Source organism: Brachycentrus maculatus, unplaced genomic scaffold (assembly GCF_059751285.1).
Source record: "Brachycentrus maculatus isolate JH-2025_06_01 unplaced genomic scaffold, ASM5975128v1 h1tg000445l, whole genome shotgun sequence".
NCBI classification, from domain to species: Eukaryota; Metazoa; Arthropoda; class Insecta; order Trichoptera; family Brachycentridae; genus Brachycentrus; species Brachycentrus maculatus.
The window spans coordinates 373,010-379,702 of NW_028281193.1; positions in this window are offsets into that span (position 1 = coordinate 373,010).

Genomic DNA, 6,693 nt, shown 5'->3' on the forward strand with positions numbered 1-6,693 from the left:
ACTTGGCACAGGATATTTTTTTAAAAATAATTTCATTTCTTTTTGCATCCAGCAGTGTAGGCGTTAACCTTAAACACTTAATGAATTTTTTTGTTTTAGGAAGGTTTCCAGTAACTCTGGTATTCCAGTAATGTTTATGTGTAAAATGTACTTGTTTTTTTATTTAATTATGTATAATTTTATTCAAAGTTATACGTAATTTACCTATTAAGATTTACTTGTCTGGATCTAGTCATTTTATTTTAGAATACTGTACAAACTCGTTTTATTATTGGTTTTCCGATTGATCCTACATTTAGTATTCTATTATATTAAGGTTAGCATATTAAGATTTTATAATTTATTAACCGTTGATGCCTTTATTGATGGAAATTGTGTAAATATATTGGTATGTATAAATTTATAGTTAGAATTGCTAGAATATTGTGTAACTTATGTACTAGGTACTAATCAATACAATTATAATGTGTTTTGTGACGCAGCAAACACCTCATTTTTTTCAACACTTTATTTATTTCACTCTAAAATATACTAAGGCATGCAGATGGCTCTAAAACCTTATCGGTTTAGCCAAATCATTTGTTTTTTTATATATCATTTTTGATATAAATTATAATAATGCTCACAGCCAAAAAAGTGTGATTGAACTATGTTGGTTTTCTATCTTGGTACAGTAAAAACTCATTAATTTGAAGAACAACTGTAATTTGAATTATGCCTTAATTTAATATAAATAAAAAAGTCCAAATACTGGTCCTTTGCAATAATTAAAAAATAGATGATTTAAAATGCAAAATATGATTTATCCAAAATTCTTAGTAAAATTATGATATAAAAAACTAATATGAAATTTGGATATATTTTTTTTTCGATCGTTTTTTCCGATTTCATTTATCGTCTTGCTATGGTGTCAACAAAAAATACAAAATACTTTTGAAACATTGCAGTATGTCAGTTTTCTTTATCGGAATTAGACTTACAAAATAAAAAAAATATATTATCCACTGACACTTCGTGATGGAATTGCATTTTTAATTTATTATTAGATTAAAACCAATATTTTTAGCTTTTCCACTTTTTTTATTTGACCAGCGACCGGGTTTCGTCGTTACCGACATCATCAGACTGGTGAGAGGCTATACAAATTGTTATGTTATATATAAAAGAAGGCAGGAGTTGATAACCATGATTTGATATAATTTTACTGAGAAATTAATTTCTCAATAAAATTATATCAAATCATGGTTATCAACTCCTGCCTTCTTTTATATATAACATAACAATTTGTATAGCCTCTCACCAGTCTGATGATGTCGGTAACGACGAAACCCGGTCACTGGTCAAATAAAAAAGTGGAAAAGCTAAAAATATTGGTTTTAATCTAATAATAAATTAAAATAAAAAATGATTTTTTACATTTTAAAATTCTTTCCTCTTTTAGGTTCCTTTTATTTCAAATTAATGAGCATTTACATGATTAAAATAACTTCCAAACAGGGTATATAAAAATATTTAATGCATTTAATTAAATTTATTACCATTTTAAACTAAAGAATGTATGTTGTTTGTTTCTGTAGTCATCCAGAGGAACTTGTGGTTCTTAGACTGATCATATTGTAACCATTGTATGAAATCTTATTTTATCATAATATAGTAGAAATTTTGTAAATACACACTTCCTATTCGATGATGAAAATGTAAAACAAGAAACTTACTAAAATCTCACTCTCCATGTGTTTTACCTTACTGAAAAAATGTTTATACTGCGGAGCCAAAGATATTAAACTTAATATTGTAGGTTTTTTTGACTCTGTCAATTCTAGTCATCTCATGCCAATGCTAAAATGTTATATGTAGCTGAATCCCAAGTATGTAGTATGCTTGTGTAAATAAGCAATAAATACTGGTTTTTGTATTAGAACTCTTCTAGTTCAACAAATTTAGTCAGTAAAACATTTTTACATTTGCTCTATTATCGCAATGCTTATTCGACAGATTCGCCCCTGTATGATCCATGAAGTATGGCATTTCTGTGTGATATCTTTTGAACACAAAAATACAACACTTTATGGTTACTGGAGTTAGGAATGTTGCGGTGCAATGTGGTTTTCTTACAAAAAAAATATTTTGCAGAAACATTCATAAGTATTAATTTGATAAACATAGTTATACTAAAATAAAATAAATATCAAAAATTTTTGGTCAATTATGCCATTTTTTTCACTAAATTTGTTTAACGCAAGCAGAGAAGTATAATTACAAGGAAATATTTGATGTTTTAAAATTTGGTTGCATTAATCAGTAAAAATAATTCATCTTCATCAATATTAAAAATCGCATTCAAAATAAAAAATAAACAAAAATCATTATTTCAAAGTGTCGAATACGCATTGCTGACAACTATAGTTTTAAATACATTTGTAAACAGTCTGTTAAAAAAGAGTAAAAATTAAATAAATCCAAACTCCATTTTTTTTGCAATGACACCACCAAATTACAAGTATGTTATTGTGTCATTGGCATTGTTAACTCAATTATTTTCTACTCTATTTTGGCAGACTACTTGATATTTTGTGTGCGTTTGAATAGTATTAGATAGCCCAACTTATAAATCAATTAAATGGCAGAGAATCTGACACATCTTTTGTAATTCAAGAAAAAATTCACAGACCTGTGAGATAAAATGATCAAGCCTTATTTAATTTAATTTAATACCTTTTTTAAAACAGGATTTAAGCTTATGTATCCATGTAGACTGTTTTGGTGTATGACATTAAGCATCTTTTTTGAAAAAACTACTTTATATGTTTTGGACTGTGTCTGATTTAGAAAATCCTCAGAAAAGATTTTTGAAAACAATACCAATTTACATATGAAAAATTGTTATTTTCTCGTTTAAAAAACTTTTAAATCACACCAAAAAGAATGTCTCACAGATTTGTATAGTTTGTCAACATGTGCTTTAAACCCAATAACTTACTTTACTTTTCGTAAGGTATATGGAAAAAAGTACACAATTCTTTGGGCCACGTTACAGGCACAGGTTTAGACTCTCCATCCACTTTATCGCTCTTGGCGTTGCTTCGTGAAGGCCTTTAAGGTCAGGAGGACGTCTCCTGGTGGGGCACTCCCCCACTATGTGCCGGAGAGTCGGTCCCACAGTCGCATCCTGGAGATGGTTTCAGCCCCCCAGCCCACTTGTGGCAGAGTAACCAGTTTGTGGTTTTTCACATCGTTCTCCTCCCATATGGACTTCCAAAAGAGCTTAGCATCCTTACTGGTCGTCAATTGTCCAGATGGGGACAATTTCTGGACTTGAGTCTCTTGCATGGATGCTGGAAGATGTCCTTGAAAGCAGGGGGTTACTTCCTGCTTTATCCATCATTTTTATGGATGCCTGGGATCTACGCAAGGTTGGGAAACACAGTAAGACCCTGTTTAACGCAAGGGATACACTTTAATTATAGTGCTAGACAAAACAGTGTTAAACGAGGTCATACATCAAATATGTCAACATGCAAATATTTTAATATTAACACGTACTGTAATGATATCAAATGCACAGCGTGACTGCATGTGAGTATCGAAGCAACAAAATTATGCACAATTTCGGGGAATATCAATATCGCGTGCAGTTTCAGAGAATCCCAATATGTACTATGGTGTAATACGGAAACAGCATTAAGTGTCGTGATAAATTTTATTAGCAATGGATTTTTTTTCCCTCTATTAATTTTAATGCCTATGACCAAAACAGAACTATCCTATACTGTAATATATTGATCATATAATATGAAAAGATATGAAATCACCACTGCGTTTTTGTCATTTGGGGTATTCAAGGTTGAATAATCAAATATTGGAAATTTAAAAATATAAATCTGGTGACCAATAAAATTGAAATATTAAATTTCCATTACTGAAATTCAAAATATTTAATCTAGAATATCTCTGAATGAAAAAAAAATGCATTGGGTGATCAATATTTATGTACATTTTTATGTTATCTTTAAAAAATGGCAGATAAACACTGTTAGTTCTTCCAATGAACCAGTTTAAAATATTTGTTTTAGGATGAATTAAAAAAACAATATTAAATTATGTTTAAAATATTAATTCCAGCAGAAATGTAAATAAATTATTACTAATATTTTTGTGTTTTTTTGTTGTTGTAATACTGTACTGAAGCTATGCTGAATATATTTAATCTTTTCCATATTTTCATTTTATCAATCATCAAAGTATCAAATAGGTAGAGAGGAAAACAAAGGAGATAAATGAATAACCACAAGTATGTTAACTTTTTTATTCAAACAATAACAGTGAAACTATTTTAATATCATTAAATTTTAACAAGGGTGAATTTGTTTTGGCTCGCTGCGAGAACAACCTCACAATTTAAATTTGAAGCGACGGGGTGTTTAAAAAGTGCTCCTGTGAAAATCAAAGCTATGCATTAAGCTATTGTACATTAACATGTTTTTAAGACTTCATTCCATCAAATTATTATAAAATATGTAGTATAGTGACCACATTACCCAACAAAGTTATCACGGTTCAAATTTTGAGCTGTAATGCTGTTCTCACAAATGAGCAAGATGTAAGGTTTATTGCATGGCATCTAAGCGTGCTACAATACTTCAAATCTACATATATTATTTGTGTTTACTTTTAATTGTATTAGGTACACTCGGTTAGGGCGTACCGGGGCTAGTTGAGGGAGCAGTTAAAATATGCAGAGTGGAATAATATGCCACATCTTCCCACCAATCTATTGCTCAATGTATACGGCCTTACTCACATATATGTCATTTGAGAAATATGGGAGAATATAATAAGTTAACTATTGATTATCTTCTTTAGGCAGATTTTTATTGTGTTTAAGATAGATATATCGACCCTTTCCATACAGCCCTGCAGTGTCCTCGCTCCAAGAGTATGATTTTTTCAGATTTTTTCAAATTTACTTAGACACAATCTTTATCTAACTGGCGTTTACGATGATTCGCCAGAAAAGAGTCAATACCATTCAACCGCGGGGTTCAGAATATATTTAAAATATTTGTATTTTACTGATTTATTTTTTACTCTTTTATGAGAGGTTTATTACCTAATGTAGATATTGTAATATTATTAGCTATTTAAAATAGCTAAACATACATTTTTTGAAAAATAGTAATTGCTACAATTATATTTGTTGGAGCTATTTCATTAAAAATCAAACACTAAAATAGTGGCCTGCTATCCCCAGTCTGCCCTGCATATTTGGACTATGTGCAAGTTGCTTTTTTTCATTTTACCATTAAAAAATAATTTTTCCACTTTTTTTTGGAATCAAAATGTGTTTTGCTATACAAATGCTTATTATTCAAACACCATATTACTTAATACTACATCACCGATGTGAATTTGGCGACAAGATTGACTAATAAATAAACAACCTTTTGAGTTGTGTGCCTACTAAGTAACATATTTTTAAGACTTGAAGAATATTCTCAGATCAAAGTGTAGGATGTCGAATTGAATTGATTACAATTTAGAATAAAGCTTAGGAACTTAGGCATGTTTTTATTTTCCTTTCAGACAAATGCTCCATCAAACACAGAAGTATAATTTGATGTGCATTACATTATTTAAAAATCCTAATAGTTTTTTTATACTACAACTAATTTCTACTGTTTCTATACGGGTACTTGAATGTACATTCTTATTTGTAAAGTAATATAAAGATTAACTTTGAGTTCTCATATGGACCATTTATTTGAGTAACAAGTTTTTATAGTTAATCTGATACAATTCTGAGATAAACTATATAACAAATAAATAAATGTTTATTTCCACACATTGCAAGATCAATCAAGAAAGAGTCATGTTGGTTCATACCACCCTAAGAGGAAAATTACAAGAAAATGTTAATACAGGTAGGTACAGTATGTTTGTCCATACAATAATATTTATACTGTGGAAACATCCTGAAGCTGGGAAAAGAAAACCGGATGGCCAAAATTGACCAAAAAAGATTGAAAGGTGCAGCGTTTTTAGAATTTACAATAGACAGTTTTTCTCAAAACTATGAAATGCTGACTTGGTTTATCGAAAAAAAAGATTAGAGCATAAAAGAGATATATTGTCTATATAAGTATCACTTGTTGGTGTTGTATTGTTTGCTTTTATTTTTGTGCTATTTTAACAAATAAATCACATATGGTTGGCTAGTACCTTTATCTCCATTCGTTTACTAGAACCTTGGTCAGGGAATCTGTCAGTGAAACTCTCTCCCTCTTAGAGGGAAGATTTCTACCCAAAAATGTATTAATGGCTCTGAGGCAGTTTCCTGCATAGTCAACTGACCTGACTGGGGTCTATCTAGTTTAATTATTACCTGTGATCTCTCTTGCCTTCGAAATCATTGATCAAGGTCCGACATTAGGAGGTTAGTGATAATCTCAGGCAAGTCAGATGGAATAGTATCATTTCTCAAATAAATGATTCATATGAAAAATAATGCTTATAACATTACGTAGGAAAAATTGAGCGGCAATTTCACTTTTTTTTATAATACTTATAACCTAAGTATAAAAAAACTGCATTGCGCCAAATTGAAGTCATACAAGTAATACACAGGTTAAATGATGTATAATTCATCAATAAATAAATTAGAAATTATTATAAATAAAATTAAAATAACAAAAA